Raw genomic sequence first — 14,142 nt, forward strand, 5'->3', positions numbered from 1 at the left:
TCAGCAGGGAAATATAATAGAGCAGTATTTTTAAATAGTTTATTATCATCATTGCTGATGATATTCCAAGTTGTTACTTGCATTAATTAATTTTCTTCCATAGAAAAGGCTTGGGAGATTTAAATAGAATACAGTGAAGTCAAGAATGATATTAGACTATTTTAAGTACATGGCTGAGTCTGTTCTCTGTGCTAATGTGAGGCTTGGATCCTGGATATGTTAATTTTAAGTGAGATCACAAAACATCTGGAAAAATCCTGGATGAGAAAACCAAGCCAGTATAACTTCATGAAAGGCAAAAATTTCAAGTGTGATGTTGACTGTTATGCTTATTTTCAGGGAATTATGCAAAGAACATATGGGGAAAGTTACAGATGAAATTTTAAAATAGCTTTTGACAGAGTCCAGTACCATGGCCTGAATAGATGAGTGTAGTCCATTTCTCCATATCTTAAACTACATATCCAAACAAAGAAAAAACTTGTCTGGAGACAAGGAAAAGTGTATGGAGTGCATTAAATGATAGTGTTATACACACCCCATCAGAATACCAGCCAGAAGGGTCACTCTTCATGAGTGTGCTCTCACTAGGAGACAAGATGCAGCAATGTTTCCCTAACTGTTTTACAGTGTAAGCCACTTCAGAATAAATCCCAGATAAATCTCACTAGGCAGCGCTCCCCATGTTCTTCTGGGTGATGCTCCTGTGGTTGGGACGTGATACTTCTGCATTGTTGATGACTGGCTCATGGAAGCCCTTCAAAGGTGGGGGACGTTGTTTAGCCCAGCTGCTGTGATGTGCAGGCCTCCTCAGGAGGCCGGGTGGAGCTGCCAAAAGCCCTGCAAGCCTCCAACAACGGCAGATGCACCACACAGTTTCTGAGGTAGGTGAAATCCCTTATTTATACCTTGGCCAGTACCAGAAAGGTTGGTCTGAAACTGGGATGGTGAGACAAACATGGATTCTTTACATAGTGAAAAAGGATAAAAAAATCAGTCCCATAACAGATTTTTTTTTTAAAAAAAAACCAAAAACCAAAAAAAAACCCCAAAAAAAACATTTCACCTGAAGTACAATTCTGTGAGAACGTGCTACCCAGAGGGCAGCTCCCATAAGTTGCTCTTCCTCTGACTCTTACTTTTTGGGGAGACTGAGGTTACCAGAGAGCAATAACCAATTATTTATTTTCCCACTTACCTCAGGCCTTACTGACCATGTGCAGTCAGAGCAAGGAAATCTTTCAAACAAGCCTGTGTGGAGGGTACGTACAGCTCTCAGGAGCAAAACAGGAATTCCTCAGTTTTTTTAGACAGAGGTTTCCTGCCCTGGGCAAATTAATAAAATCGTTTTGCAATGTCATTGGAGGTTCCAAGTCAAGGGGTTCACTTAGTGTGTAGCAGCCTCAGAGAGAGGTGAGGACACAGGAGTAAAAAGTCTAAATAAATTCAAAGGACATGGGCATTTTCTGTGCAAAGCGGTATTGCTACTTCTGTGAATTGGAAGAGAAATCAAAACAAGACTGGGTGGTTTCTGCTGGTATTTCTGATGTTATGTTCTGGTACACGGTATGGGAGAAACTTTGTTTTTCATTTCATTTAGTATGAAAGTAGGACTCATTTGGCTTAATCTGTAATCCTAGCCTACTACAGAAGAAACAATCAGGAAAACAAACCAATAGAGGAAAAACCATCCCTAGCACTTTAATCAGCACTCTTATTGCCAAATTGTCTCATTTATATTTTTTGTTTTTCTTCTAGTTTTCTACCTCTTTCTTCCCCTTTCTAATTGCTTTGTTTTTTTCTGTGTTGGTGGTGGGAATTTATGGTGTAAGTAATGAGATGGTACACTGTTACGATTCTGATAGGCTTTCATATCAAAATTTCTTTCCCCAGCTGTCCATTTCTACTGCTTATCCCTGGGACTATGAAAGGCTCATCTCCTCCACTGTATTTCCAAAAGTAGGTAGAGCAAAATTAATGTGTAGTCTCTTTTGGAATAAGACGCAATGCAAAAATACTGAGCTTGAACAGAATAAACCAGCTGAGAACCACTATCAGTCAAACACATGTGACAGAGGACTGAGGATAATGCACTACATTGTGTTCTTAGTACTGCAGTTTTAAAGTTGTCCTCTCAGCTGCCTGTCTGCTGTGCAAATCAACAAGTATAAGGACAGGCATTGTAACTGTCACCTTCTTGAGAGAATTTCATTGAATCATAGAATCCTTTATGTTGGAAGAGACCTCCGAGATAATTGAGTCCAACCATCAAGCCAACACTACTAAATCCTCTGCAAAAACAGAATCAGAATCAGAATCTGTCAGGGTTGGAAGGGACCACAAGGATCACCCTGTTCCAACCCCTCTGCCATGAGCAGGGACACCTCCCACTAGATCAGGCTGCCCAGAGCCTCATCCAGCCTGGCCTTAAAGACTCCCAGGGATGGGGCCTCAACCACCACCCTGGGCAACCCATTCCAGGGTCTCACCACTCTCATGGTGAAGAACTTCTTCCTCATGTCCAGTCTGAATCTACCCACTTCCAGCTTTGCCCCATTCCCCCTAGTTCTATCCTAACCTGATATCCTAAAAAGCCCCTCCCCAGCTTTCTTGTAGGCCCCCCTAAGATATTGGAAGGCCACAATAAGGTCACATCGGAGCCTTCTCTTCTCCAGACTGAACAGCCCCAACTCTCTCAGTCTGTCCTCATAGGAGAGCTGCTCCAGCCCTCGGATCATTCTGGTGGCCCTTCTCTGGACACGCTCCAGCAAGTCCACATCCCTCTTGTGATGGGATCTCACCAGAGAGGGGTCTCACCAGAGCAGAGTAGAGGGGGAGAATCACCTCCCTCAACCTGCTGGTCACACTACTCTTGATGCAGCCCAGGATCTGGTTGGCTTTCTAGGCTGCAAGTGCACACTGGCGGCTCATGTTGAGCCTCTCAGTTTCTGACTGGAGGGCACACACTGAACAGAATTAACTCGGTGCTGTGTTACAAACAGCACCCGCAGTCCCTATTCTTTCACTGTTTGACCAAGGGAATCAGCACAGCTTTGCTGCTTCTCACCTACTTTCTCCACAATGAACAGCAGTGAAAACATGAGGGGAACCTAAGACTGTGCTATGAATTTAACAAATTTTGTGCACTGTGTCTGTCCATTGTTTTATTGGTTTTGTTTTGTTTTGTTTTCTTCTCCCTCAGTATTAACAACACTTCTTACTGATTACAAAGAAAATGAGGAATGATAGTGGTCACTCTCTCGAAGCTGATTCACCAATGTCTTTTCAAATTGCCATAAACTCTGCTACCAAATTCGTGTTGCATGTTCTGACGTGGAGATGTTACACCCACTGTGGGCTGCAGTGAATGATTTCACTGCTACTAAGCAGTGATGATTCATGCTGTAGTATTTCATGAGTGCGATGTGTCTGCTAGTCCCAAGTCCTACTCTAATGCCTCAAGTAAATAATACAGTTCACAATCATGGCCTGCCTGAGATAAAAATAGATGTGAGTAGGGTTAAAACAACGATGCTCGGTAGTGTCACTTGTCTTGAAAACAGTACATTCAAGTTCTGCCATCGAGAGGAAAGGAAGGTCTGAGTGACTTCTCCAATTTACATGAGAGGGAGTTATTCTTGCCAGCTGGGACTCCATTCCAGCTATAGTTATCAGGGAAATTTCCAAGTTTCTACTTATCTGACGGAAACGAGTAAATAGATCCCTCCTCACCACCCCCAACCCCCTTCAGATATATTAATTTCTGCAAAACTTGTTCACTGTTAGCTGATAACTTTGTATATGTAAGACAATACATGTGAGGCAATATGTCACTAATAAACTTTTTACCAAAACAGTGCTGGTGTTGCAGGAAAAAATGTCACAGTGCACAGTCTCCACACTTTGTCTTTTTATTTGCATGCCATTAAAAATATACATTTGCTGTTTCAAGTTCTGCCCCTTTGTTTGATTCTGCCTGGTTTGTTTGACTGAATAGGACTCAATTTATTTATATTTAAAAGAATTTTAATATTTAGAAATTCCCTATAGCCACAAAGACCTGACAAATAGTTATCAAAATCTTTGTAATCTTCACACTTATTCTAATTTGATTAATATGTAAACATAATCCCTGATGCATTAAAGGACTAATCTGACTCTTAAGACATCATGACAAAACATAAAAATAGCTACTTTTTTCTTTAAAATTATCCCAAGGCTATAAATCAGCCCATCAGAAGGCTTTATTTTCTTTCATGCAACAAAGAAACACAGATGTCTTCTTCAGTGTCAAAACTAGATGTTGTTATGCCAACATGAAAAGTTTCCAGCCAGCCTCATTTCTCCAGACTGCATATCTCTCAAATTTATTCAAAACTCTGTGCGATAAACATAGCTAATTGGTCTAGTTAAAAGTGTTGTGGCACTCTAAGCAGAAGGGAAGAGCTGGGATTGTGAGTGGTTACAAAAAGCAAGACAGAATGGAGATTTTTTTTTTTTAGGCAGCTTTAAAAGAATTTGAAAAATAACGAAAATTAACATTTTTATTGAAAACAAAACTGTTTATTTTTGAAATATTAATAATGGGCATAAATTGTTATTCTGTCATGACTGAGTAGCACATAATAAGTTTCTATGCTCACTAGAGCCTGAAAGTTTCACTTCTCACTGATTTTAAAGGTCACATAACCTGTCCATTGCATCACCACAGCACTCAGGGTAAAATGCCAAGTGTAGGATGTTCCCTAACTACCTGGCTTGTTTTTTCCTTGTGGAATCTTGGGATTCTTAGTAGATGTAGAATGAGACACAGAGTTTAGAAGGCACTAAAGAGGGTTCCTTTGAGCAATTTAATTTTACCAACACCTAGTTCTTGTTTATTTGTATTATATTTTTTATAGAAAAAGGTCTCCTGAAATAACCTGAAAGGTGTAATAAAGATTTATGTGAAGTATAACTTCCTCTTATGCTTCAGAAATCAAAGATAGATGAAATAGTGTTTATTTTATTTTTCCACTTATTATTTGGTGTGGAAATTCAAGAGCTGTCCTCTGTGGTGATGCCACGTGGTGGTTTTTCTTTCTTTTGGTTGTGGTGATTTTTGGTTGGTTTTTTTTGCTTGTTTGTTTTTCAGGAATATATTTGGGCACTGAAGCCATGGAGATCTTTTTAAAAGATAAACACCTCAGCTTAATGTCATTATTCTTAGTGAGAAGATAAAGAGATTTGCTTTCAGTTATGTATCAGTAAACCCACTTACGACATTCTACAGATGTTTAACAGTAGAGCAGTAAACATAGACAAAGAGGCTCACATGGTTTTCATTTTTTAAATATGATTCAAACTTGGCCACAAAAAGCCCTATGCGCTTTTATAGCTGAAATGCAAAAGTCCTCACAGAATGGAGGGCTGTATTTGTAAGGCTCTGATAACTTCTTTGACATTCAACATCCCTCAAAGTAAGCTAACCTGCTTGTTATTGTCACAAGCTGTGGCAATTGTGTGCTACACAGTATGTTTAGTGAATAGAACAATATTTATTTATCATGCCTTGACAGCAAAATAAATATATTTCAGACCTACATGTCCATAGCTAAAGCTGTAGTTTCTTGAGATGGAGAGCTCAGTTTGTGTAACAACAGTTTATAAAAGTTCAGAGTCCAAATTGTGAAAACCATAATGAACTAAAAGAGAATCCCTTATCTGGATGTCATTAGCAAAATGCTGTCTGACTGAAGCCAGCAGTGTACATATACCTCATCCACAGCTTTGCTTTCTAAAGAATTGACTTATGCTGCTTTTTTTTTTTTTTTCCTTTATTTGCTTTGATAGAATTTGAAGAAGGCAGGAAGTTACTTAATTTGAGTTGGTAGAAAAGAGATAGGTATGTAGATACGTATTAATATGCTCTTAAATTGCAATTAAAACATGGGAAGCATGATTAAATCTGATTAAAGATTCAGTCTTAGATTTGATTCTGTTCTCACAGTGATGGCAATAAAATGCATTTAATGGAAAAAGAAAACCACCCTAAGCAATTTAAAGATACTTCATGCTCAGTGTGCAGTGGAGTGCTATTTTGTTTAACTCCAAATAATGTAGCAGGAGTATCAGAAACAGTGTCAGTGCAGCGTGAACCTTTGCAAGGCAAGCCAGCATGGTGTGATAGAATTCAAGAAATGGCCTTGCAATCATTCAGGAAATTGGCTCATAATAAATGCACATGGTTCAAATGAACATGTAAGAAAGAAATATACAGTGAAACTGGCCAGTTTAGATCTATATTGTAGTGGAGCTAAAATGCTGGAGTTATATGTAATCACACATCAAAGTTGTGTCCTACACAATCATATTTCTTAGTAGTAGATTTAATAATTGCAAGAAGTGTGAGATTTGCTTGCAAGTCCTTTTCATGTAATCTAATACAGACCTCTTGTTAGGCTGTTTTACATGCAGCATGAATTTAGATTGTGTTGGTAGCTCAAATGGCTGAAGAAATCTGTCTGTCTTTGGTTATTAGTTTGCTATGAATATGAAATGGTGCTGTAATGTTGAATGCTTGAGCTGGAAGGAAAGAACAAGCAGAAATACAGATTGTAAAACAGTGGTGGCCAAGCTTGCTGAGCAGATATGTGTATTCTGTCTTGAAATCAGGCAGGAAACGGAACATGCTGGGACAGGTCAGCATAACTGAATGAGGATTTATAGCATCTGAGGCAGATCTTAAAAGGTAGGGTAATAGTCATAGGTGCTATCATGAGTAGCTTCATGGATCTGGTTCATGCAATGTGATCTCAGTCCTGAAAGAACTTTGTGGTCCAAGTGTGATTTTCATAATTACCTAACCTATCCCATTCCTTTCCTGCTCGTTGCACAGCAGGGGAGAGTAGGAGAGACGGGCAACAGCTGAAGTCTTTTCTAATGAATTCTGTGTCCTTGAATTCTCACAGAGGATTTTCATTTTCTATATACATCTTTGCAAAGAGGTGGCAGCCTTGTCTATGGGACCATCTGTGAGACTTCATGAGAACTCCGTACGTGAGTACGACCGGTTGCATTTTCTGAAGGAGAAAACATTAACCTTTTGCTTGAAAAAGTCATGTTGGATGGCTTCGCAAAGGGAAGCTTTTTGGGAAAAATTCAACTGAAACGGTTCAGCTGTCTGTGGAGATGGAACTGGGGAATAATATTATTTGGCTCACAGCCGGTGGGAAAAATAGCTGAGGATTGTTTTATGGTGCCTATGTACATGCCGTGTAAAGTTTGGCTGGAAAGGGAACAATAATCTAAGCATTTTCTAACTGATGAGTGCTTAACTTTGAAACCTTTGTATCTTAATGAAGTTTATTACTTGTATATGTAATAGAAAAGATTGCCTTCATAAAACTCTTGGTTAATATAAAATCCTATCAGAAATAAACTGAAGAGGTGTTCATCAGCCAGAAAGTAGATAGTCTTTCATTGGATTGTATCCATTCTGAATTCCTCTGGAACTGCAACACCTTTGTGCCTTTGGTGAAGGGAATGGTATATGAAGTTTGCGTGAAAGAGGTTGTGGGAGAAAGCACAAAAATATTGTGTGGGAGATGAGCTTGGGTGGAGCACAGGCTAAAGAGCTGTATGCAGGTCCTGGTCCTTTGAGTGCTGCACGCTGGAAGCCTGAACGTACAGGCTGTGGTGTAAAAATACATTTTCTTACAACACTGAAATATGATAGCAGGTAACAGGCGAGCCTTCAGCACTGAGTTGTCCTATTGCTGCGGTTACAATGAAGAGGTAAGCTGGTTTCTATCTTTTAGGAGAAAATGTTTTTAAGTCATATGTGCATTTTTTTTTTTTTAAATAAAACTTACTTTTGAGCACAAAAGACTATGAAAACCTAATAAAATTTATATTAATTTTTTTTTTTCTTTTCTGGAGAAGAAATATTTTTTAACTCTTAAAAGCTAATGCATTTTCCTGATTCCTTCACTTCCTACTTCTAGAGAATTCAGGTTTAGCTAGATAATTTATATATAAAAGCTTAAGAATATATAGAAGTCTTTACCTTTATAAACAATAATATTGTTTCAAACTAAAAACCCTTGTAATTTTATCTGTTTTCACACTAGATACTGCTAGTCTCATAACTACTAGCAATAAGCTAATCCTGTTTATCTGTATATGTTCATATTTATCACAGAAAGTATATGCTTGCTTGAGATTGTACCCAATAATAATGAATATACTGTGTGAAAACAACAGGAATATTGAAGTAGTTTTGTTATTTTTCTGCTAGGACTATGTCTGTACATAAGCAGAAGTTCACACATACATATGTGTGTGAGAAAACAGTATAAAGGTTTTAATTTATAATAATTGAAGAAAACTCCAAACCCTGTCCTTCCTTTTATAATTATTCGAATGCTTTCTATATTAAGAGAAGGAACAAATTCTGTTTCAAATAATATAATCTGTGTAAATGAAATATATCTATTCAATATAAAATATAAAAACACTGTGGTACTTTTATTGGTGCAGAGGGAAGAACAAAACATTTCTATCCTCTGAGAAAAGTATAATTATTATCGTCTATTTAGCCTGCCATGTTATTATCCTCATCTGAAACACTTTTATTACTTATATTGTAAATTCATCTTGGAAGTTTGTTCTAACTCTGCACTGATTTCAATTTACCTAATTAATAATTTGTGTGCAATATTTACTATCATATTACTCAGCTATAATTAGGAAACCATATGGGAAAGTGTGATACTTCACACTTGTTACTACTGCACTAAAGTCATTGTCCATGGTATTGAAAGGCATTACAGTGTTCTAAATCAGTTTAAAAACACAGGAAAACATGATGATAAAATCATGCAATGCTTCATGTTGGAAGGGACCTTAAATATCATCTAGTTCAAACCACTCTGCCATGCTCTCTGCTCTTAATTGTTATTGCTGTTTCTAAATGAAGTTGTTTGTTTTCCATTTTGTGTTTATTATCAGAAAAAGACACCAAAAAGAATAAAATACAGCAGCTGTTTTTAAAATACAGCAGCTGAAAACACCAAGCCTTTGTCTTGTTGGAATTTTGATTCATTTTAAATCATTGCACGTAATAATGTAATCTCTTCAGGTTGAAGTTCTTTTACAGGTCTGTATGAAAAATAACTTGCATTAGGAGCTGTGTTTGAATGCGGCTTTCCTAATTTTTATGTATGAGACATTGTGATTTCAACTGTTTTTTCCTGAAAAAGATTTTGTTAAAACAATCATGCTTTTTTTTTTTCTTTTTTTTTTGATTCTGAATCGATGTTTTCTAATTTGATATATTTCTAGCTACCTCTAATCAGATGGCACTGATTTGCCATTAAAGTTGTGAGAGGTGGTTTCAGACAATAGGACTAACTAACAGGGCACTGGTGCATCCAGCTCTTTCTTTCAGATAAGGAAGACCTAGAATTTGTTCTCTGCTTTATCTGAGAGGCTCCCAATTTTATTCCTTGACCCTCCTGAAGAGGACACATATCACCAGGAAAAATGTTTAGGTCTGCTCTTGAAATTATGAGAGTACTCTGCATAGTGCCCATGTGCTGGGTTTCCTTCACGTCCTGCTCCAAAAAGATGATCCCTGCTCCCATACTCTTTACCCTGTGGAGAAGAGCTTTAAACCTAAGCCGATGCTCTTCTTTCCCTCTCTATGTGCCTGAGGGTTTTGGGGCTTGGTGTATAATTAAGATCACCAGACAGGATGCCTTTGCTTATATGATGGGCTATGCAAGTTTTATAAGTGTTACACTGAGAAATGTATTACAAAGTACATTCCTGAAATTACTTCATGTTGTGACTGAAATTGGTTTATGCTCATGAGGGTATCAAATTATTAATGATTTTCAATAGTACTTTTATTAGAATTTCCTAAATTATAAGACTTGATTGGTCAGGGGACTTAGTCAGATGTATTAACACATTTTAAGGTTCTAGCTGAATGAGAAAGTGGGGGTGGAATTCCTATGAGCTAGACATTAACTGAGCTGCCTTAGTAATGGACTTGCCATACTAATAATTAAGTTTCTTTTATCAATATCAGAACTTTGTTTATGAAATCTGAAGTATTTTGTCGAAAGACATGAGGAAGCACAGAAAAAAAATTACTTAGTACATACATTTATAAGACATGATATCTTTTGTTTGGTTTATTTTACTTACTATATATTTATTACAGCTTTCATCCACTACTGGCTCACACTATTTTTCCTTTCAAATTCTACATCGGAAGACATAAGTGGATTATCTCCTTAGATTTATTTGACCTAAATGGCAATAATTTTGCTATGTCTGTTTGCTTTGGCTTTTTTTTTTTGTCTTTTGGGCTTTTTGTTGTTTCACATATCAGCTTCCAGGAGACTGTACAGATAAAAAGAAAACATAACAAAGCAAAACCAAAAAAAACCCACCAAAACAACCCCAAATAATTGAGTGTAATTTTCGTTCCCATCTGCATTTACAATCCCAGCAGGAAGAAGTTCTAGCTGAACAGATGGAGTCAGTACAAACTAATCACTACATCTGTTAGATTTTGAAATTATGACAGGGTGCTTAAAGCCCAGCTCTGTGCAAGGAAGACACAAGGGCTGATGAAGCCAGAGCCTGATGGATAACTGTAGCAAAGGGCTGGAAACTTGTTACCCATGAAGAAAGATGGAATCCCGAGTCATTGCTCATGTGAGGCCACCAGTTCATATTGTTTGTTTGCTTCAGTGGCAAAAATGTGAAGAGTGGCTGAAGTCTTCCCGGGTGATGTTGGGAACAGCTGGAGATGTGCTCTGTGTCTCAGATATTTTTAAAAATAGAAGATAAGCTACTTTTTCCAAAGTCCTGATAGGGTCTAGAACAGAAGACAAAAGCAAGCTGTTAGTCATAGGTTTAATGTGTTAAACAGAAAAACCCCACTTCATTAAATTATCCTTGTGTGCCTTAAGAACATCATATAATTTTTAGGATGACTGAAAATTTTTAAATTAAATAAAACCAACTAGTTGCATGTTTATGTAAAATCAAACAAAAAATAATATTTAGGCCTGGTTAATGTTTCAGAATATTTTACTGCACACTGTGTCTACAAATCAAATGAAGGGAAGTTTGGAAACTTGATGTAATACGTAAACAGAGATGTACCAGGGCAGCTGTAAGGAAATATTTCTTTCTTTTTGAAAGAGAATGGGAAAATCTAATGTGAAATTGCTTTGACCCATTTTTATTCTGGGATTCTTTTGCATGGTCTGGAAACTGTATATCCAATATAATGTTGTCTTTGTATACTATATGTATAGTAATGTTCCTGACAAATAAAAAACAGGTAGGGTGTGGGTAGTCATGTAATACCCAAAACTTTGTTGACTGTTTACCTCTTCAAGTGTCACATTTTACAAGGGTAATTCCAGTCACAAATGCTATTGAGAAATTCTGACTAGGAAATGTCACATGCCTTTTTTTTTTTTGTCTCTCTCTTACTTCTTGAATGTGTATATTCTTTGCGGTGTGTGAAGTACACATGCGTTGATTCAAAAGCTAAGCATTTGTAAATGCTCTGCAGCTGAATGTTAATCTAATGTAATGTCAATAACTTGTGAAATAAAATATAAAAAGACCCTCTATGAAGCATATTTAGGTATCCCCTAATAATTGCAAGTACAGCAGCACATGGAGATTTTATCATTTTGGGGATACCTGCTTGATTTTATTCACAAACCAGGTAGTTTACATTTTCGAGTGTGAATTTAGAGGTCAAGGAATGTATTAATAGGTGTATTAAAAATTATTGGGACAATGTGGTCCATTACGTTCATCTGTCACTGTACTTATAATTTATACAAATATCTTTTAATTTCCTAATTTATGTATCTATCAATAAGCAACTTTAATTACTGATGTTCTACATTAAATAGTTTTACCATGGATTTTAAACATAAGATAGGAAGTGAGGAGAAAAAGGAGCATAAGTTTGATATTTTTTTACTAGCAAAGACAATAAAATTAATGTTTAAGATTTAATTCTACCTTAAACCAAATACCTTCTAATGATTACATTTCACATACAGTAATTTTAATTCACCTACTGACATAAAAGCAAAGAACTATGTCTTTAGTGGATTCCTGTATAATTCATATATTATGGAGTCTGATATTTCTGCATATTGGTAATGGAAGTTATCTTGACCATGTAATGTTACTGACTTTCAATACTTTTTCCTCTTTTAAGGATAATTTGGTCTATATATAGGTAAGGTGTGTCATATGTGTTTGTAAAGAAAATCGTTCACCACCAGAAAAGACAACAAATTTTCCAGTTTGAAAAATATGCAGAATATACCAAAATATTTCACTTGTGACTCCTGAGTGTACTTTTACCATTCTAAACAATTTGTGAATTTAAAGAAGCTTCATGGCATTCAAAAGAGTAGTTTCAGTCTTATGTTTCTTTTTTTTTTTTTTTTTCAATTGCTATATATTTTCCTTGCAGATGTTTTGAGTAAAAATTGTCTGTAGAAGTGAATGTTTTAAACATTTTGTTTGTTTTCCTCTTATACCTTTTCTACTGAGTCATACTGGTGGATAATGTTCAGTAGTAACTCAGAAATGCTCACTTGCACCGTGTTTTAGTGCTTTTTTTTAGTGTGCATGTTCTCCCACCATAGCCAGCCCCACGGCTACCCACCAGCATTTCTTTAAAGGAGAGATTCCCCATATCTTCATTTTGTAGGTATGTGTAAATGCCAGCAAGAGTTAAAGGCACAATTTCAAATTCTTACAAGCGCTCCATTACTTAAATTACCAGTTAATGTACTGTTACTGCCTATGATGCCTTGTCATGGGGGAGGAACTATGGTGTTCCTAAAACAGCCTCAGAGCTGTCAGGAGAAGATAAATCCACTTGTTCTGCTCAGTTGTTTAAGTATGCTGTATGCTGGCTCTCATTTGAGACCATCACCTCCAAGTCAGTATCCATTCCTTCCCTTTTTTTGAGTTCTGGGAATAAAAATAATTTTGAGCTGCATGTGTCTATCTGGACCTTAGGCTACTGTCTGCATTGACAGTATTTGCTGTTGTATATCCAATACAGTATTATTAGCTAAAAATGCACACCCTCATATTTTGGATTTTATTTTTGCATTCCTTTTCCTCTGTATTTGCATTTTCTCGGTAATGTGACCAGACTTCTCAAACATTGCATTCCTGTTTTAAATTTTCAGTTAAATAAGACTTCAACCAATGACACTGTTTGCTTTAGGACAAAGCTTCGCAGTTTGTAAAGCTGCATGCTTTAGCATGTTAATAAAGAAGGTTCAACTAATCCTGTCAGAGAACTGGAGTACACAGGTTTCAAATCACATTTTCCTGAAAACTGCTTAATTTCATGCCACTACATGACAGTGTGCTATCAGATCTGGCAAGTACATTGTTGTAGTGTCTTCCAGCTTTGAATCTGTTTATAACTGTGTCTTTTAGGTGGTGTGAAAAACTATCGGCTAGAATGCATCACTGGACAACTTAATTGTTTATATTTGTTATGTAGGAATATTATATATTCCAGATAACCAGGGGCAGTAGAAATGCGCAAAGGTCAGTCATGACATGGAAACTTTTAGGCACTTTGGAATATTCCTTTGGCTTGGGCATCTGAGGCCACTTAATGTGAAGCCAAGAATGTATGCCTTTAAATGTTGTACTGCCTTTCAGATGTACTCCATTTATCTTCTGCTGCAATATTATTCATTAGTTCTCTGGAAAATTCCTTGGAGTTACTGTTACTCTTATTATCCTTTCTGTTTATGCTGTGAAAACTCTGTTGATATTCCCATACTCTTGTAAAGTGATAGAATACTTAGAAGTTTTTGCATCTTTCCCCAAGTACAGGAGTTTCTTTAGTGGTATTTTACCTTCCTGTTTTGTTTTAGAGTTGTGAAGATTGAAGTTCACATTTCCATCTTTATCTCACGTATTATTTTGAATTTTTTCTTGTCCTTTGTGTAAGGATATTATTTAACCTTCAAATTTGACTAACTTTTGCTTGCCAAGAAGCAATTCCTAAGTTTTCTAGTCATTCCACATGTCCTGTTGTAGTTCCAAACTGTAACACAAAGACCAACTCTTTCC

The sequence above is a fragment of the Merops nubicus genome, unplaced genomic scaffold, assembly GCF_000691845.1.
Source record: "Merops nubicus isolate BGI_N331 unplaced genomic scaffold, ASM69184v1 scaffold41520, whole genome shotgun sequence".
Taxonomy (NCBI): domain Eukaryota; kingdom Metazoa; phylum Chordata; class Aves; order Coraciiformes; family Meropidae; genus Merops; species Merops nubicus.